The sequence below is a fragment of the Zalophus californianus genome, chromosome 4, assembly GCF_009762305.2.
Source record: "Zalophus californianus isolate mZalCal1 chromosome 4, mZalCal1.pri.v2, whole genome shotgun sequence".
Taxonomy (NCBI): Eukaryota; Metazoa; Chordata; class Mammalia; order Carnivora; family Otariidae; genus Zalophus; species Zalophus californianus.
Genome location: NC_045598.1, coordinates 121,180,187 through 121,201,891, shown reverse-complemented (window position 1 = coordinate 121,201,891; position 21,705 = coordinate 121,180,187). Strand labels below are relative to the sequence as shown.

Below are 21,705 nucleotides of genomic sequence, written 5' to 3'. Positions count from 1 at the left end.
ATACTGCCTCCAATGGCTGGCGACAGCAGCTAGAGCATTTGAAAACTCCCTTGGATTCACAGACCTTTGGATTAGTTTTAATTATATGGAACCCTGGCTTTCATCAGGTCCATATCCAGTCTCCGCACAGCAACGAATAAAAAGACCTGTTAGATAGCGTGTACCTACACCGGAACAGCCATTGGCCGTTATACTTACTCTAAGATAGTAATAAGCTTTCAGAAATGTCCTAGACCTAATCCGTGAAGGTGAAAAGCTGCCAGTATGGCTGGAAACAGCCCAAGGCAAGCAATCACCAAGTATCAATTCAGAATTTAGTTTTATCCCTGATGATCTTTTGAAATTTGACTGTTTAGAATCTAAAATATTTCCATAGAAACAATCTCTAGCCATGAAACAACAACGACAGACAAGATGGGGAGAGGGAAAAAAGAACACCACACTTGCCCTAACCCACGATGCAGCTGGGAGAGGAATGTGACAGGTGCTGGGGGAAGTCAGTGGAGCATGAGGCTCAAGGGGGATGAAAGCTGACTCAGCTGTAAGCTCCTCAAAGCCTTGCCCCACTTCTTACCTGCAGGTTCCTACGCCCTCCCCACCCCAGTAGAGAAGGTTCTGGGGAAGGAAACGGAAGAGTTAGGACATGTTCCATAGGAATGAGGGGACACACAGGGCTGGCTACGCAGAACGGGCCATCCGAGGCTTTAAAACGGGGGGAGAGATAACATGTAATAAAAGAGCCCCCATCACATAGCACTGGCTCACTCTACATGACTAGAAACAGTGGCTAAAATATCAGTATTTGGCGATTTTGAAATCATTCCAGTTCTTCCTGATGGTCACATAATTTTTTGGTGACATTAAAATACTGGGTAATATCACTTAAGATATAGGAATCCATGGGATAAAACAGAGAAGCCTCTGTTACATTGCACAAAGCACAGCTCCTACCTACACTTGGCTACAACCTAAATCCACATTGCCATTTTTTTTTAAGATTTTATTTATTTATTTGACAGAGAGAGACACAGCAAGAGAGGGAAGAACACAAGCAGGGGGAGTGGGAGAGGGAGAAGCAGGCCTCCCATGGAGCAGGGAGCCCGATGCGGGACTTGATCCCAGGACCCTGGGATCGTGACCTGAGCCAAAGGCAGACGCTTAATGACTGAGCCACCCAGGCGCCCCTCCACATCGCCATCTTAAAACCACTCCTTCTTTAACCACATAACACAGGGAGAAATCCAGAAAACCGTGACCAAGACATTACTAGCAAAATGTTCTAAAGCTAACTGCTACAGTCATACTTTCAATCTTCTCTTTTAAAGATACTAATACCTAACTGTTCTTCAAATTGCGTTCACACTCACTGTGATGCCAAGCCCTTTAGCTACCACCTTTATTTGAAACCTTGTCATGCAAATAGATACCAGGGCTCTGAAATCTTTACACCCCTCACTTTCATCTTCTCTTTACAAAGAAACACAGCAAGCCATAACGATATTAGTAACTGCTCATTTTAATGAATGCCTAGTATGTGTCAGGCACTAAAGAAGGTACTGTTATGAACCCCATTTTACAAGTGAAGCACAGAGGTTAATTAACTTGCTTAAGGTCCTAAAGGTAGTTAAGTGTTGGAACTGAGTTTTAAACCCAGGTCATTTGATTCCAGAGCTCTTGGCTTTAATCTTTACGCCATGCTACCTTTCCAATCTCTAACTGTACATCTAAGGAAGCTTTAAAAAAAAAAAAAGATTTTATTTATTTGAGAGCGAGCACAAGGAGGGGGGACAGCAGGCAGAGGCAAAGGGAGAAGCAGACTCCCTGCTGAGCAGGGAGTCCGATGCGGGGCTCGGGGCTCGATCCCTGGACGCTGGGATCATGACCTGAGCTGAAGGCAGACACTTAACTGACTCAGCTACCCAGGCATCCCCACTGAGGAAATCTTTAAATCGCTATCATTTTATCTGCAATCTTTCTTTCTTATGGTTGGTGGGGGAGGAAGCTCTGGTGTCCCTATAACAGGTCCACATTTGGGTTTGGAGAAGTCTACCTGACCTGAATTCTTCACATACTGGCCTCCCCCTATCTGCTGCAAAATCCTCTCAAATTATCCTAGATACAAAAATAGTAAAGGGGGTCCTTCCTTCCGTTTTATCACTAAGTAGTTAGATTTTAAACTTCTTCATAAACAAGAACCGTTCATTTTACTACTTTTGCATATGTAACCTGTGGGCACTAGCCTAGTAAGCTCAGAATCTATACTCAAATAGCTGATTGTTTGTCAAGTCAAGTTTTTCGTGGTTAACAGTACATTTCTTGTTTTCCTGTGAGTTTTAATCGATGTTGGCATCGGTCTTGTGGAATAGTCTCGGTGACACTGTGTTATGGTACCCAATGTGTTGACAGCAGTCTGGAAGATTAACACTACAAAAAGTTGCCCACTGTCTGCTTTCATTAGGTCCAGCAGCCAAGCAGGGTCATGCTGAAATACCTGATTCATGAATCCATCTCTGCTGAACTCTATGTGCTGCTCACAACTACGGAGCAAGGCGGGTTAGAGATGGCACCAGGGGTGATTAAAGTGACATATAACTGTGAAATCTTTCTGCTCAAGATTAGAGGCCTAGGTTCCAATTTCAGATGCATTGAGTTGATTTTCCTTTTTGTTCAGTAAACAAAACTGAAAAATACAAGTTACTGCAAACTGAAGGGTTTCTTGATTTTTTTTACTCACTGTATTTCATCAATTCCAAGACATACGTTGTTTTTTTTCCACATTTCAATACGTCACATATAGATCTGTCTTACAACTGATACCATCTTAGATTTGATGAAATAGAATAATAAAATATAACTGCTTATATTCTGGATTCTATGGTTTTCAAGTTGTATATTGCCATCAACTGGTTACTCGTTACATAATTAACTTAGGTGACAATGTTAACAACGTGTCTCCATTCTTCCTTTTCTTACCCTCCTCTGTTTGCCATAGAAGATATAATAAAGAATGTGTGAGATAAATGCAAGGTAACATAACTTCAAGAAGACAAAGGCTTTGAAGCTATTTTATTCTAAGTGCAAAGCTGTTACCCTCCTGTGAAGAAAATAGAGCCTGTTTCTCTAGGCTGCATGCAGCCCAAATGTGTTTCTTCCACGAGAAAGACACAATTCCAAGGTGAAAGAGTTCCAGATGCTAAAGTCTTCCTACTAGCTTACATCAACTTGCTCCAAGACACAATAAGCCTTTTAACTCAAGCTCGAAAAACCTCAAGGGCTTTCTCCTCCACCTCCCAAATATCAGAATCATGCTCACATATTTAAACAATTAGGTGAGACGTACAGAAGCTAGCACTAAATATGTCTGAAATTTGAGTGCTAAATGTGCAGTTAATATTAACCAAATTCGGATCTCATCTATAGAAATGTTTTTAAAGATGATTCTTGTTTTCTTTGACTTCAGAAAACTTAAACAGTTGGGAGGGGGTCGTCTTTAAATTCAACTTGCTGCAGAACAAAATTTCTTTGGGATAGAAAAAAAAAAGCCAATTATTACTAAGGGACCTAGAAAAAAGAAAAACCCTGAGAGGGACAAGTGGGACTATTTGTTTCAAAAATATAACCAGCTAAGTTTTGTGGGTTTTTTTTTTTCAGAAGATTTTCCTGGCCATACCATAAAACACTGAAAAATTGTCAGTCCATCCTTCCATATAAGGTACCAGATAGCTTCTTGGTGGTGGTTATTGTTTTTCCTGATTATAAAAATACCTTTCAGTTCAAAATTTAAAAAATAAAAAGATTTAAAATAAAAATCACCTGCAATCCAAATAACTAACATTTACTGAGTGCTAACAATACAACAAGCACTGTATGAAGCCTTTTAAATGCACTATTATGTTAATCTAAATAAGGCCAGGAGGTAAGTACTATTATCATCTCCTTGTTAACAGCTTAAGAAACTGAGTCTTAGGTAAGTTAAAAACAAAACAAAACAAAACAAAACCTGCCTATGGTCAAAGAGCTAGTAAGTCACTTGTCCAAAAGTCACACAGCCAATAAGCTGTTAGAGATTCAAACCAGATCTATTTAACTCAGGAATCGGAGCTTTTAACTAAGTGAAACTGCCAATCCCTGAAATCACTCATGTTTTTAAATTGATAGATTTTCCCCTTGTCTTTCCCTATGCTTATAATTTAATTTGTAAAAAACTGGGACCACAGTTAATATTATTTTGTGCCCTACTTTTACAAGCTTTGTATTTTTAAAAAACATGATTTGTAATGTTTGCATAATATTCTAACATGAATATAACACAAATTTAAGCATTTGCAATTTTTCACTCAGAAAAAATGCTGTGACTTCTTATTCATAATAGCTGACTGCATTTCAGATTTTTCCTCAGACTACAATGGCTGATACTTCAATGGCTATTTATAAATGTCTTGAGACATATAATCTACAGTTTCGTTGCAAAATATTTGGATTTATTGAACTTCAGACAGCAGTGAGTGTGCAAGTTTCACCAATATATTCTGGCAGCATCAAGAATATTTTTTAAATTTTACTAATTTGACAAAGAGGAAAAAAGTATCTCGTTTTAATTTGCACTTCTTTTATTACTCCACAATTTGAAAATGTTCATGTTTACTGGCAACTGAATTTTCTTCTATGCATTACCTACTGGTATCCTTTACTGCTTTTCCATTGGGCTGCAATGTTTCTCTGCTGTATTCTCTCACAGAAAATGCTGATTTGTCTTTTTAACAGATCCACACACACACAGAGCAGATGAAGTATAAAACATGAGACTGTTCTTCCTAATGTTGGAACACATACATACACTTAAAAAAAAGTTGAACTAGAGTAAGCTGATGAACTTCAGTTTGCAGTAACTGTATTTGTATGGCCTTCTTACAGACTCCTAATCATACTGCCTTTGGGCTGTTTGACTAAAAAAGTAATATTAATATTAATATTCTATAGGATACCGTCGTGTTATTCTGGGGGTGCCCATGCTGTAAAGGACATTCACAAAAATAAAGTCAAGCTACATGTGAAAAGAGTTCCAAAATCATCTTCATAAGATCCATTTATTTAAAACAACAAACAAAAACAGTCTAGTATTTGGCCATTTCTTGAACTGCAAGTTGCACAACTTTGTCAGTTAAGTAGCTTTACTTTGGAACCTTTCTAACGTGATCATTTTTTTCTTTCTATACATCTTACCCTCCCAATCTAAGTTCACAATACCAAACCCAAGTTCTCATTGAAGCCTTTCCCAGCTCCACACCAGACCCCCTGGAGTGCCCAGCTCCCATCCTCCTCCTCCCCCACCCCCCCCCACCCCTGCCCTTGCTAGCAGCCCAGTCTCAACCTCTCCTCTTCAACTTCCCCGCACTCAGGGCTCCAACCACTGCTGGCTGGCCAACTCCAACCACTCTGACTTTTTGCCTCTAGTCCCTCTTCAACTGCAATCCATCACATGTTGCCAAACTAACCTTTCAACTCCATTCCATCACGTAATGGAAGTCAGGACCTAACACTCTGGACTTAAAATTTCGCCATAGCCCACACCCTCCTTGTCTATCCCAACCCTGCTCCTTTCTTCCTGGCCAACTCTGATCCTCCCTGAGCTGGAAGGCTTCGCTCAGCCACGCTGGACTGACCCAGGGGGAGAGAGGAGGAGGGGACAGGTGCATGGCAGGGGCTGTGTCGTTCTCCCCAGCTCCTATTCTCCCAGGGAGAGCACTGGGAATCAAAGTCCCCTGCGCTGGCCCCTGCAGGTTGCTCTGGGCTAGCCGTCTGTTCCTGGCCAGCACCCGTGGCTCACGGCAGTCTCCATGCTTTTGTTCGTATTATTTCTCAGCTACTTCAACCTACCAAAAGACAGTGAAGTCAGACCTCTTGATTTCTTTCTCCATTACCAAGCCCTGCACTGGCGGCTTGCAGTTGCTACTAGACTGACAGCATGACACCTTTTTAGCACTTAATTACACACCGTGCTGTCCTGTTCACATTGTCACATGTGGATTAACCTGCACTTCCTAGCTATGGGTAACAATTTTAGTACCTCCCACGGAACTTGTAATTTTACACGGGCACACCTTCACAAACATCAAAGTCATACTAAAAAGGTAGCAAAAATATTCTAAAGATCTGCATACTCATAATTCTATTACCTTTGAAAGGAGTTAAGGAAATAACAGCTTTCATCAGCCACATCCAGATTCCCGAAACCCAAAAAGATTGTATTATAAACCTCACACAGAAATTGCCATTTTCTCTTTAGAGATGTAAATCTGAAAACATTACTGAATTTTTCCCTGCCTGTTACTGGCCACGTCTTTGCATTCATTAAAGTCCTTCCTAGAACTGATGTGGGCACAGCCCTTTACGTAAAAGCTCACTTAACATGGATTCGGATAGGTCCAGTTTTCTGTAACACCATTCCTAGAAGTCTGCCGTACTCAACAGCGAGCTGGGAAGTCAGGCATCCGCCTACATCCCAGTGTCACCAAATGGCTCCTCCTGCTAACATCACCCACTCCAGGAGTTACTTAAATCATGCCCAATTCAGCCAGCAATTCCCTCCCAAAAGGATTTGAGGGGCTATTTTAACAGTTTTCCCTCCAACACAATCTTAGAATACAGACATTATTCTGCTAACCTACAAACACACGGGATTAACCCACAGCGCATCTTCCGTACCTAACCCAAACAATGCCACAGTGGAAAACCGCATTTGGGTCAAATGCCAGGACCATGATGATGGGGTCTGAGGAGGCCAGAATAACTCTCACCTCCTCTTCCCCACCCACATTCTGAACTACCTGGGAGACAGCCAAGCAAGGGGAGGCTATCTGCCACTGAGGGCAACCTGGCACGCCTGAGCCCAAGCCTCAACAGTCAACTTGTCAGGCCCAGCTGCATGCAGGGGCCTCTGTCATGGAGGTGGCCCTACGAGGAGCAGAGCTGGAGGTAGGACCCACGCTTCGCAGGAAACTGCGTCCCACAGCCGGCTCCTTCTACACTCCCAGTCCGGGTGATGGGATGCAGGCAGCGGCAACCCCGGCACAGAAGGAAGATGCAAAAGGACAGGAAGGGGAGGGAGGGTTCCCCCAGACACTGGTTACTGCCCGGCTCTCCTCCAGTGCAAGTAACAATGACGGCAATGGCCCAGCAGGCCCAGGACTGCGTTCTAATAGCCAAGCAGGCGTCAGGGAGAATGCAACGTAGTGGAAGAAGCCAGGATGCCAGGGCACAAGGATGGGGCGCCCTCAAAAGAGAAGGAGCCTGCAACACACCACCGGTGGCCAAGATCCGGGAGCCAGGGACTGCCGACGTCAGTGCAGGCTTGAGAGGGAGAACCAAAATTCAAGAGAAAGAACTGGGTTTGGAGTTTCAGGCTTTTGTTATGCTTTGGCAGGAAGGAGGAGGTGTTAGGAAGACTTAGGTTTTAGACAGGTTGGGGACATCGAGGATAGAAGCATGGGAGAGATACTGGAAACAATACAAATTTAGGAGCTCACCCCACAGAAACAAGAGCTGAGGCTGGGGGCCTGAGGCAGGCCCGAGAGCAGACCAAGATCGAAGCCCTGAGTGTAGGCTGTCCGCAGGGAGCCAGGAGAGGAAGGGGGAACTGTGGGGACAGAGGAGGCAAGGCCAGGACCCTGATGGAGCCTCTGTGCCAGGGTCCGGGGAGACGAGTACTGAGAGGACAGAGTCGTTAGTGAGCGCTAAACCAGAAAGGGAGGGAGGAGAGCCAAGGAAAAAAGCCTCGGTGCAGGTGCTTTGTCAGCCCTCAACATGAACACCGAGTCTCTTCTGGAGAGTTATGCTGACAAGTCCTCAAAGACAGCACTAACCCACTCGCCAAATTACATTTTGAGAGGACTCTCATTTTAAAGTTGTTACATGTCCTTGGAAATGATACTGGCTTGGAATGGGCTGCCTAAAACTAGTACTTACTGCTGCATGGTAGCCTATTCGTTGTTCATACCCCTACCATGTAAACCAGAACTACACATAAAATGACGTTTTAATTATTCTGTGGCAGGAAGGAAAATCAAATGTAGCAAATAAATTCAAAACAAGCTATTCCCCAACCCTTTTTGACACCACCTTTAAAGTGGACTATGTTTTTAAACTCCTAACCCATGTCTGCCCTTCTTTGCCTTCTCTATTAATTGGCACACGCACCAAAACGGCGGCTACATTTCACTCATTTGCATGTAAGAGAATAACAGTACTTGCAGCGCTGCAAAAAAAATATCGTTAAGAATACATGAGTTGGGTTTCCTTTTTTCTCAATTGTTTTGTATTTCCCGGGTATGCCCACTGTGTAACTACCACATTTGCCTAAATGTGTGGCTTCTTAGAGTACATCAGAGACATGGAGATGAAGAGTAAGATCTTAGATGGCCCACAGAGATTCCAACTCAGCAGGATGGGCGGGGAGGAATCTGCATTTTTAGCAAGCACCCCAGATGACTGTGTCAATTCTAAAGCATGACAAATATCTATTGTATTAGTTATTCTAATCTTACCACATGCACTTTTAAAAATAACTACCTAAAATCCTGAAAATCACCTAAATGGACTCATTTTATGGGTCCCTTGAAGAAAAGAGATGAAAAAGCTACCTCAGCCCAGCTCACCACTCCACTCTTTCTTAAAGACCAATGGATGCATTATTTCTGCAAAACAACCTCATACACCTTCTGAATCCTGGTGAGGTGGAAGGTAGAAAGCGGAAAGAAGGAGGAGATAAAAACATTGTTAAAAAGCTGCTTTTCTGCCCCAAGAATGATGGATGATCATTTTCTATGTTTCAAAACAGTGAGAAAAGGGAAAGGTGGAGTTCCTTTCACAAAGGAGAACACTGGGAGAGTAAGAAATACACAGGTAAATTTCACAGGGATATGAATTACTGCTGTAGTGCTTCGAATCATTTGAATCATTGACCCATTTTCTCACCTCTAGCCTAGTAGGTGAAACAAGTCAAATCTCTTACTAGAGCCAACAGCTGGCCCAAGCAGTCATTTTTAGAGAAGGCAAAGGTAATGAACAGTCATTTTTCAGGTCTGCCAAAGGAAGACATTATTGTTATTATTGCTGTTATTATTGCAGCAGTGACCCATAAAGGAAAATACCAACGATGTGGGCATTTCCCAAGGTTCTGAAAAGCCTGAGCTGTAAAGGATGACAGTCGGTCCCAACATCAACCATTCTGCTCACAAAAGCCTGGATTCCGGTGCAGCTCCCTGGACAGCACATTGCCTTTTGCCCCCGCACAGAGAAAGTCCAACATCACCACAACACACACCTGCCAGCCGGCAATCCAGTTACAGCAGTGTCCCCACCGGTGGGCTCACCTGCGTGGGGAAAGCACCCAACTATGTTACTGCACTGTGTCCTTACAATTGTATCTGACAACACATAAGACAGACGCTTCCTTATCCTGCTGCACCCGAGCAGCTAAGTGGAATGGCTCTCAACAGCCCATACTAGCCACAAAGTTCTTTATAACACCAGCCCAGATACTTGTTTTTGTTTTTCAATGAGCGGGGAAATGGAAAACTTAAATGCTAATTCTGGTGACAAACCCAGCTCTGAAACTTAACACAATCAAGACAAAAATTTAAATTTTAATCACACCAAAAAAATGGCAAAACTTAAGTTTCAACTAGAAGCTCGCTGTATTCAAGCTAGTCAACAGTTTCTTCAGTTGCAAAGGCGGGGGGGTGCGTACTATAAACATGAAGAAAACAGAAACATTTCACCACGGAATATTTCTATGAGGCAAAGCAGTAGCAGCATTTAGGATGTTTTCTTTCTTTCTTTTCTTTTTTAATCCTCTGGAAAAGAAACACACATCTACCGCATAACATACAAGTCTACTGATTTACACAGTTGAATTTTATACCAATTGAAACAACGCATTGCATGGCTGGAGAAGATGGCCTGCTGTCTTGTGTGTTAGCAGAAGCAGTTGACAAGGAGGATGCATATTCACCCAAGTTAAAGCATCTATGAAGAACAAGTGACTGCGAGCCTAAGTTGCATCCTGGGTTCCTGCCTGGGCAACTCAAGTCCTGTGTAATGAGGAAAAGATGTTAAGTGAATTATATCTTGGGTAAACACTGGGAAGGAACATTCAGGAACGCCAATTCTGTAGCAAGCTGAATACTCTGATGTTGGCTAGGTCTTGGACTGGTAAGCAAAAACAGGGCTGGGACACCAGGAAGTCTTGCAATGAACATGTGTCTTTTAGGTTGAAAGCACTGGCAATTAATAAGATACAACATCTGAGGAGAAGAAACTTCACTGATTATAATCCATTAATAGACACCTTTCTGCCTCTCAATTTCTTTCCAGGAGGCAGCCCTCCAAAGCACGGGTACGTGAAATCTTGATAAACTCACCCTACTTCTAAGGCCTCCATTCGTTTGTTTGATGAGGCCATCCAAAGCAGCTTCTGCGAGAGGTTAATGCCACACACAGGCTACTAAATGGGCCTATCCTGATTTGCATCCCAACTCCACCTTTAACAGCTGTGATTTGGGGCAAATTTATTAAACAATCTCTAAAACTCCATTCCCTCACCTATAAAATGGCATGCATTGTTCCTACCTCAGCAATTTTTGTTGTTTTAAGATTTTATTTATTTATTTGACATGGAGAGAGAGCGAGCACAAGCGGGAGAGGGGAAGAGAGAGAAAAGTCCCTGTCGAGCAGGGTGTGGAAGGGCCCGAGCCAAGGACCCCGGGATCCTGACCCAAGCCGAAGGCAGATGCTTCACCAACTGAGCCACCCAGATGCCCCTCTACCTCAGCATTTTGATTAATCCTACTTCAGAATTCAATGAAAACAGTTCATGTAAATAAGGAGTTTAGCAAAATGTGAACTCACAAAAAATCCATGCTCTGTAAGTGTTACCTACTGAGATCAAGCCCTTAGAGTCAGTCACTGTTACTTAAGAAACTTTGATTTTGATACAATTTCCCAAACTTGCAATAAAGATGCAAAAACAGTACAAGGAACTCCCATGCATCCATGTTTATCAAGTGTTTGCATTTTGCCGCACCATTTTATTTTGCCCTTAAAAGTTACTTTTAAGTGAAAATAAAATGAAAGTTGTCTACACTCCATCTCTTCCGTCGTCATGCCAGTCTGGATAGCAGTGGAATTCCAAGGAAACTATCCCAGAGCCTTGCCCTTCCAGAGGAAGGGAACCCTCCCACTCTCTTGTGGCTTCTCCAAATCCTGGCCCCAATCTACTTTCATTTTAGATCCCATCTTGTTTCTTCCTTAAGCAATAAAGAGAATTTGGAGAGGACAGGACTGAATCAAATGTTCAGCAACGTGAAGACTTGTAAGAACACTCTAGCTCTCCAGTCTGAACTGGGAAGTTCTACTATTCCAGAACTGATCGAATATGCCCACACCACTGACTTTCTAGGGTCACATCATCCAGCATTTTGGGAGAAGTGCAGGTTGGGGGAAAGAAGGAGTGACCGGTTTGCTAGCGAGACGGCCACCATTCAGGCTGTAGATGGGTATCTTATAGCTCGAAAGGAAAAACTAGTCCCTCAAATTTATCATTTTTTAGTAGCTGGGATATCTCAACTGCCTCTCAGTAACCAACAAGTTAGCTAAACAACATCTAGTTATACACCAGGACAAGGGCACGTATAATTTTATGCCTACTCCTGGGGAAAAGTGAAAATGGTATAGTCGGTCACTACTGCAGGTCACTTATTCTTTCCAGTCATAATTTAGGGTTATGGGGGCTTTTTAGATTAAAAATAAAATCAAGATATATGGTTTGATAAGCTCAATGAGTAAGAGTAAGCTAACAGTAACTACTCAATACATATGCCATATGCTATACCAAGTGCTTTAAGTAAAGTATTTCATTAATCTTCCACCATAACCCTGGATAGTTGGTAGTAGTATTATTTCTACTTTTATGATTCACTCTCTGACCTGATGTCAGAACTCAAGTTCTCAGCCACCACAGAATAAAACCTCCATAAGAACAACTGTTCTCACCTCCATGGGACAGTAAGGGCAGAAAGAGTGAAAGGCATGGGACCTAGTCATTTAGACGCCAAGACCTATGGCCCCACAAATACAGTAGGCACAAACAGAGGACGTGTGGACAGAAATAACCTGGACTGACTGGATCCAGTAACAGGGTATGATACAGGATGACAGGGTGTTGTAAGTATTTTTAACAGACCTTTGCCTATTAATTCAGAAATGGTGGTCTCAGAGCTGATCGAGGACACAACGGAGCAAGATGGTTACACATGCAGATTCTGGACACTGGCCAATCTAGATTCAAATTCCTCCTCCATCACTTGCTAGAATTGTAAGGTCCTGGGCAATTTAAGCTCTCAACCGAGGTCTCCTCATCTATAAATGGAGACAGTAATTCTACTTATCTCCTAGGTTCTGATAGGTAAATGAAACAATCCATTAAAACACTTAGCATAATGCCTACTTGATTGGAAATGCTCCATAACTAACTGCTGGTTAGTAGCTATGGTTATTACTGTTATTTATAATGTTGTTTTGTTATTTCTACACCATTTTAGCTGATTGCCCCAGCACAACCTAATAGAAAAAATAAAGTTTCTTAATTTAATCAAGATTTTTAAATTCTCAAGATGAGTCTGCATGATTTTTCTGACAAGATCAATACACCTGCAATCGGCCAAAGCAAAACTCCAAGCACAAACAAGGTCAAGTATACGAGAATATAAAATATTGCAATAGAGAGGTTTCAAAAAAGTTCACCTTGAGGATGTAGGCTTAACAGTTTCAATGTTAGTCCCATCCATAAATAAAGTAATTTCTAGACCCGTACACTTTAAAATACATCACCAAGCAAAGCACATTTTTGATTGTACACCTGTGCTCAAATTGATTTTATTATTCACTTAGTGCAATGGAAGGAACTGCCTTGGAAACTAAAGCATGCTTATAATTCTATAAGGGACTTTCTCACCATTCGCCTCTTAGTATCACGTTAAAGATGAGAGTTTTTAGGTGTGTTTAAATAATAGTACACTTGCTAATTATGTTTTAAACACCAACAGATTCTGTTATGGGTATCTTACAGAAGAATAAAAAGAGAACAAAGTGGACTCTTTAAAAGATTAAAGTAGCCCCCAACTTGCCACAGGACTAGAGGAAAGAATTAATTACTGAGGTATCGCGTATCCTTTATCAGACCTACTGCAGCTACAGTGTAAAAATCTCTTGACTATTTTAAGTGGTGGATACCAGGGAGAGTATGACATGTCAAAACTAACACAGTGTCTAATTGCCTGCCTTTCCCTCCACAAAGTCTCAATGTGGCAATCCAGGTCCCAATTGTGCCCATGCTGACAGTGACTCCTTGCCTGACCTGCCCTGCCCCACACCCCATATATGAGCTACATGGTGGAAAACTCAAACCTGCTATCTCACTGGCCTTGCAGAGTGGAGGTGGGAGGGGGCGGGACAAATCAACATCTTTATTCTTCCACTAAAACCCACATCACAGGAACCTGCACGCAGCTTTCCATTTAGTGTCTACACCTCTGAGAAGACAATGATTTCTTAAACTTTAAGAATACACTGCTGATGAGAGCAAACAAAAAAAATATATCTTAAAAAGTTTTTGAAAAACTTAAAACTATCAAGTTGAAGAAAGAGTGCAACAAGCAAACTGCCACAGAGTAGGGGACAACAGTCTATCGGAAGGTAGACTAAGCGTGCCCAGCTGTTGTATTCCACCACAGGAAACCTACTACTCCTGAGGTTTCAACTTACCCAAATAATCGCTCAGAACAACTAGAGGTAAAACTTTCACAATAAGTATGCCCCTACAATCAATCTACATCCCTAAATTCGCCTGTAAAGCCACATGATCTTGCCTATCCTGAAGGAGACAGGAACAACTCAGGGAGACTTGACCATGTCACACTGGCCACCAGAGAAGCCTACGAAGAACAATGTCAATGACAGTGCCTTTGAAACAGACCCCTACCCAAAGGCAAGAAGTCCCAGGAAGGATTTTTTCATGCACACCAAGATCAAAGTCTGATTTATAATAAATATAAGTGGGTAATATCATTACCTACATAAACTAACAAACACAAAAATATAAACACTTCCCTCAAAAACTGTTTCAAGATAAACGTTCAGGATTTTTCATAATTTATCTCATTAGAAGCTTTTCTGGATTTATCAGTTAGCATCTCTCATTTGCTACCAACCATGCTGTATAATCCACTTTTTATAATAATTGAACAAAGTGGCTTTTAAGATAATTTACATGGCAAAGTTATACATCCTCCACTAAAAAACAGGTAAGGATTCTGACGTAGGATGGTATTTTCTCCACAATTATTTAAGTATTGTATCATTTCTACCACACCCATGTACGACTGCAACCAGCTCCTAAAATACAACTAACTCCCCTGGCTGAGCACAGTGGGACCCACTGGCTGTCTCCTGGGAACCTGAGCACCTTGTGCCCATACGTAACTAGCAACAGAAAGCCACCATCACAATGTGGAGATATAGAAGAACAAAATGTGGCAAAGTCTGCTTACCATAGGATTCTATTATCAGTCTATAATGAGCAAACTTATACAAAGTGCTATATCTCAGGCAACTAACAAAGTGCCATATATTAGGCAAATAACAAAGGTTTCTTCTCAAACCGCCCCCCCCCCATTTCATTGACCTTCACCAGCACTCCTTGGGGGACTCACCATATACCACCTTTTGAGGAACCTTGCAGATCATTTTGGGAAAGTTTTGGAATGCCACTAGCAATGGAAAGAAAGCTGAGCAATGGCATCATGGTCCATTATCTGCTACCTCAGACATACGCTATAAGAGCTAATAAACACCCTCCTCAAATCTGGTCCTCATGAGGTGCTCCCTGCCTCAGTGAATAGCATCACCAGTCAGTCAGCTAGCCAAGCAGTGTATATGCTAGAAATCTACATTCCCTGACACATTCTTCTCCTTGAGAGCAAATCTATCCTCAAGTCCTATTCATTGAACCTCCTTAGTATTTTTCACACCAGTACATTTTTCTCCATCCCCACGGCCATCAATTTGTCCAAATCATTATTATTTCCCCATCAAATGGACCACCACAACAGCAGGCTGGATGCTATCCCTAACATATTCTACCTCTTCAGGCCCAGCCATCAATCCAATCTTCTTTAGAAAATAAATCTGTTTCTGTCAAACACTGCTTAATACTCATCAGTGGCTCTGTAACTTTTTTTCAAATCCCAAATTCTGTATTCCATAGACCCCACCCAAGGTGGCCTCTGCCTGTCTCTTGAGTCTCATGTAGCTGCTCTCTAGAGACCTCAAACACACTACCTCCCTCCTCTTCTAGCATCATTTAGATGGCAGTGCTATAGCCACTTCCTAAGGGCTGACACCCCCCCCCCCCAGCTAGACAGGCCCCCAAGTCACTCTCACTCCTCCCAATATCCACTGCATAGCACCTAGGACAGTCCGGTTGCTTTATTTAGGTTTTGTCTGGGTCTACCACGTCTTCTTGTTGCACCCCTGTATTCCCAACACAGCACCTTTCAGGTGGCAGGTACTCAATAAATACTTGAATGGATGAACAAGAAAACAAGACAAACCAGGAAAACTAATCGTAGTCCACAGTCATTTGCCGCTAGAGCCAAGCCTGACACCTACAGCACTTTAGGGGCTAAAAGGGCCATTTAAGAAAGTGTCACCGATTCCACACTGGCATAAGCAAATACGCCCAAGGACCAATCAGCCTTTTACTACCAAGTTATGCTTCTGTATTACTATTCTACATTATTTTTTAACAGAACCCTCTAAAAATACTTCACTGAGAAAACAATCATCTTTTCAGTCACCTAACGTTAGTTAAAAGGTACAAAAATCTAGTTATGATAATGAATACAAGCTTCTAAAATGAAAACAGTAATCAAATCTTGGAATAATTATCTCTGCATTTTTCTACATGGATAATCAGTTTTACAAAACAAAAAACAAAAAACCTCCAAACCATTACATAGCAGAGACAAATAAATTATTATTGGCTTAAGAACACCTTTAAGAGCTGCGCTTAATTCTTAAGCCAAAGGTACTTTTGATCAGAACCTAAGAGGGAGAGCGAGACTCTTGCAGAGCCAGCTCAGTCATCCAACAAAAACAAACCCAGTACCTCCCCTACACCGGCACCAAGCTAGGCACCAAGAAGACAACCATGACCAAGACAGCCCTGTAATACTGGGTGACCAGCCAGAGGCAGTTCATTTAATTAATCTCTCTGGGCTTTAGTTTCTTAATCTGTAAAATGAGAAAGTTAGACTAGCTCTCTAAGGTCCCTCACTGTCTAAATATCCAAAGATTCACTAATGATTTTAAGATAAATTTCTATTTGACAATATCCTGATGATTTCCTACTTCTGTTCATTATTCTTATCATAAAGGTGTGGTTTAAGAATTTTAATATATTGATAAAAGTAAAATATAAAAGATCAGCAGTAGCATTTTTCATTACCTTCCTAGCTCCTAACTACCACCATAATCAGCTATGGTCTTCTGCCTGTCATAATTGCAAACTAACCTGAAATACAACATGACATCTTATTTTTTGTAGAAAAATTAGGTGATCATTTACTCCCAATTTCTTTTTATACTTTGCCATCATCCATCATCTTTGAATATCAAAGGGTTTTTTTAAAGCAATGCAAAATAATAGTTTTCTAGGAAAAAAAGGAAAATTTTATCACCCAAATAAAGCTATGACTTTAGAAACCTGATTAGATATAACACTAAACTCTGAATTTCGAATGATATAAAAAAGAATAGCCTTTTTAAAAAGATACACAAACGTGTCCGTACGAATGGGCAAGACAATGAGAGTCACACAGGGCCAATGTGTTCCTGATATCATCTCAACATCATCCAAAATGTTCCTTCGCCATCTTTTTTTTAGTGAATTTAGCTGTGTGACCTATAGCTATTTAAGTGCTTGTTTGTTTACATCTAAAATCCATCTGAATACTGAAAGTAAATCACTTTATTACAAAGCTGAAGCATTAAGGGCTTTTTTTTTTTTTTGTAGTCACACACTTTACTCAGCCCTGACTAAGCATTTTTATTCTTGCAATGCCTTATTTATAGATGTTTATAAGATGGCCCTGGTGTCTGCTATCAAATCCGAAAGGCCATATATGGATAACAAAGGATGAAAGATAACTACCTCCAAAGTTAACCTTAAAAGTTAAATGTGAGTATTTGGTTACCTAAAGAACTCTCTCTCCCACTAGACAGGAAACTCTCTGAGGGAAAGCCCTGCCTCTTATTTGTCATTTACACACCGAAAGGCTTAATGAACACGGAAACAAGAGTAAATAAATGGATGGCGACTTTACCGCAAGCAAACTTTCTTAAGCACAGGGAATAAAATGTTGTAAGCCTAGGTCTGAGATAACTACTCCTAATCTTGGCACTTAGATTGCTCTTATACACTGAAGCACTCAGATTGTATTCTCTCACAGATGAAAACACTCTTTTTCTTTTGACCTAACTGCCTAAAAACCATACTATAAATATTACATTATTGACTATGTTTGTATGAGAAAGTTGTAACGTTTCTCTGATACATTATTATAAAGGTACTCCTCACAATATTCATTTTAATTAAATAAAATAAAGACTCTCATGAAAAAAGTTTGGGAAATAGTCCTATAAGTCCCACTGATTAAAAACTAAACCAAATACAGGTGAATCTATGAAAGTTCTATTTTAAAACTAAGTTACTAGATGCATTTTAAACTTGACTTCGATATTTTAAACTTGGGGGAAAGGCATTATCTTTTCCTCAAAAGAGGAAAATACCATGTTTGAGTTTTTAAACCATCACCATTACGTATGATACACAACCTATATCATTTTTCAATCCTGACTTCCATGTAAAGACATAAAGGAAGTAATTTTTTAAATTAACTTAAAAATACACCTATTGATTAAACCAATATAACTAGTTTGGAATTCCCATGCCAGTCTATATTATTATTCATTTCTTACCTAAAAATTCATTTGAATCTTGAAAAACCTAGAATTCCTCAGGCTTCAACTTACTGTCTTGCACAGAGGGAGGAAAAAAATAGAACATATCAAGAGAATATAAATTATAAAATACATAGTGCTGGAAAATAATTCTTAAGTGTCATGGTGAGGAAATTCACCTGTTACAAGCCTCACAAAAATCCATTATTCTCTTTATCAGGTCATCAAAAAGGGGAGAATGTCATATTCCCACTAGTGGCAAAATAAGAAAATTCGGTTCCTAAAATTTACTGCAAGTCCCTATCAATTTCCAAATTGTTTACTTTGGAACTTTTTTCTACAGTACAGATTTTTCCAGGGAAAATAAACTTTTCATGAGCAAATCTGGAAGACATAAAATGTCTCCTACTTATTATCACCTAGAAAGGCAAACCGAGTACTGTTCCGTGCCCCAAGCATCTAGCTTTCAGCCTCTTTATTATCATTGTCAATGAATGGGCCCCAGTCAAATGAAAGCTGCCATTTTAGGGTAAAGACTGGAGGGCTTCTGTTGTGCAACAGCAAGACAAAAACACTCCGCGACAGATGTACTCTGGGGGCTGGGAGACGGATTCAACTTCATAAAATCACTGCTCAAGTTATTTCTGAAATAAGAATTACCTAGTACTCACACATTACTACAATCTAAATAGAATTATAACTGGGATAAACCAGGTTCCCATGCTGTTAAGGTCGTAGTCACTAAGATTTGTTTGTCATCATTAGAATTGATCTGTGAGGAAATAAAGAGAACTACTTTTTTTTTCCTATTTGATTACGTATAGTGAGTACTCCCCCCCTCTCGTTATTGGGAGAGAATTGGGGGGGAAATACACTCAACCTCTTTGAAAGGTATTGCCCACTGCAAAGACGGCTTAAATTAATATTTTTAGAAAATAAAAATCAGGGCCTTCATATAAATCCTTTTAAAATAAATTAAAATATTCAACATACCCCAGCAATCGAGCCCAGAGAATGGACATATTTCAAGATAAGTTATTTAAATCGATTGCTAGATAATATACAATGAGAAACTAAAAAGTATACTTAGCGAGTGGAGAGCTGGATAGTGTATCTAATTCTAGCAATTCAAAAGGAAACTCTCCATGTGGGTTGCTACTTTTCTTTTGTCCATTGTCTGTTCAGAAGAGGGGGGAAAAAAACTAGTTTAAAATCGAGGCGTGAACAGTCTCTAAAAGTGACCTCCGGGAAAACCGTCCGACCCATAGCAGGAGCACTCCCCGCGCCGCCCGCTCTACGTGGGCGCTCACAAAGCGGGCGGCCGGCCGGGAGTTTGGGGTGCGCTCCCACGGCGCGGGGCTCCTCGAGGCAGAGCCATCCGGAGAAAGGCGGCTCGGTAATGATGGCTGCTCGGGGCCGGCGGCTCCTTCCCCGGAGCCTCCCGACCCCCCCCCACCCCCGCCCGGGATTCGCCGCCCTCCCCACTTCCCCCAGGCCGCGCTCGCCCCGCGCGGACGCGGCCGCACCGCAGCCCACCGGTGCCCGCGCCCCCGCACCCCCGGTGAGCCCAATCCCCGGTGCGAACCAAACAAACAACGCGTCCCCCGCCGCCCTCCTTCCTTTCCCCGCTGACCGCTTGGCCTCCAGCCACCTCGGCCGTTCACACTCCGAACGGCGGATCTCTGCGGGGGCAGAGCGCACCCGAGACACCTCGGGGGCCACCTGGTGACCCCCCCCCAGGCGCTGACCCCCGGCGGAGTCGGGGGTGGGGGAGCTGAGTTGCCTCGGGGGGTTAAAGTCGCTATTATGCAGTCGCCGCCGCCGGCCCGGCCAGCTCGGCAAGGTGGGGTCCCCTCTTCGCCGCGCCTCCCCGCGCTCGCCCCGGCCCCGCTCCCTTTCTTCTCCTCCTCGCGCACTTGGGAGTCGCCGGGGAGCCCCGAGAGCCCCCAGCTCCGGGCTCGCAACTCCGCGCCCGCGGCCGGCACGGGTTGGGGTCCGGACGCCCCCAGCGCCGCGTGTTCGCGCCGCCCCCGCCCCACGCGGCGCCCCGCGCACTTTCCCCGCCACCGACCCACCTCGCCCGGTGGCCGTCCCCGCGCGGGCCGGCGCCGCCGCGCCAGGAGGGACGCACTTTGTTCGCGCCGGTGCGGCCGCCGCTCCCGGCGAGCGCGGCGTGGTCGGTCCGGAGCGGGGGGCGGGGGCGGGAGGCGGGGGTCGCCGCCGTCCCCGAGCCGCCGCCGCCGCCGCTCAGCCGCCCCGCGCGCCCATCGCCCACTCGCACTTGAGTTGGAGCCCAACTTTTCCTCCTTCCTTTTTCTTTCGAATGGAGCCGGCAACTCGTGCTCGGCGCCGGCGGGAGGAAACGCGCTCGCGCTCCTCCGCGCGCAGACACGCTCCCTCCTGTCCCCCGTCCCCCCCCCACGCCGGCAGCACAACAAAAAGCCATTTACATGCGAGGAAGTGACCCTCGGCCGGACCGCGCGCCCCCGCCGCCGCCGGCCCAGCGGACGCAGGCAAAAGTTGGGGCGCCGGGCGGCGCTCGGGGCGCGGGTTCGGGCCCCGCGGGCGGCGACGCCGGCGACACGGCACGGGCGGCGCTGCGCTCCTGCGCTGGCCCCGGCCCCCGCCCGCCCTCGCCCCTCGCCCCTCGCCCCGCACACGCCCAACTCCTCGCTCCCAACTCCTCGCGCGGCCCCGGCCACGGCCCGGAGCGATTTCCTGCCGCCGCCCCTCCCGGAGGCGCCCGGCGAACTCTCGCGCTCACCGGGTCGGTCGGTAGGGCTCCTCCGCTGCCCTGTGCCGAGGGGAAAACAAAACGCAGAACGGGCTCCGGAGTTGGCTCGGCGGCCGCGGCCAGGGGGCTAATCCACGGGCGCGGAGTTGGCCGGGGGCGAACGGGGCTCTGGCGAGTTTCAGGGTCTCCGGGTCCCCGGGCCGCCTCCTCAGCGGCGCTCCTTTGTGTAATTTCACTCGATTCAAGTTTAATCCGATAGTTCCCGAGCACGAGCGCGTCCGCACTACCACGGCTCAACCCCCGCGCCGCCGCCGCCGCCGCCGCCGCCGCCGCTGCCGCCGCCGCCGCCGCCGCCGCCGCCGCCGCCGCGGCCCCAGCACGCCAGCGCCTGCGCGCGCCCGGCACGCTGCGCGCGCCCGAGGCCGCGGGGCCGCGCGCGCCCGCCGGCGGCTCCCTCCGCGCCGCGCCCGCGCGCCGCCACCTGACGTCAGGCGCGCCTGGCATAATTTATGCAAGAATTCGGCCGGGGTGGCGGAGGCCGAGGGAGAGGCCGAGAGAAAAGGGGCGGCGCGGGGCTGCGGGGCCGCGGGCTGCGGAGGGCGGGCCGGGCGCCACTTCCCGTCCCCGGGCGGGCGCCGGCGCTGCGGGCGGTTCTCCCCGCCGGCCGGTGCGCGGCCGCCGTGCAGCCTCTCTGGCAGGGCTCCTCCGAGCGCTTGGCCGCCGCGCGGCAGCGCCCCGGGCGCGGGCTGGAGAGGGTGCCACGTTTCCCCGCGCGGCACCTTCCCGGAGTCAGGGTGCGCCGCCCCGGGGCAGGAAGCGGCGGCTGGGAGCCAGCAGCGGTCCTCCTGGCCACAGCGAGGGGTTTCCAACGCTACGCGGACGGCGGCGGCTCG

At 44.8% G+C, this 21,705-nt stretch overlaps 1 protein-coding gene across 4 annotated transcripts in view; it reads right to left on the bottom strand.

Annotated features, from left to right (window-relative positions):
• CHD7 (chromodomain helicase DNA binding protein 7) overlaps positions 1-21,147 on the bottom strand; it is a 184,845-nt gene extending 163,698 nt beyond the window's left edge. For all 4 annotated transcript variants that reach the window (XM_027597273.2, XM_027597274.2, XM_027597269.2 and 1 more), the window contains exon 1: positions 20,843-21,147. The gene's annotated coding sequence lies outside the window, so the exon portion shown is untranslated. The remainder of the gene's footprint in view (positions 1-20,842) is intronic.
• Positions 21,148-21,705: the final 558 nt, after the last annotated feature.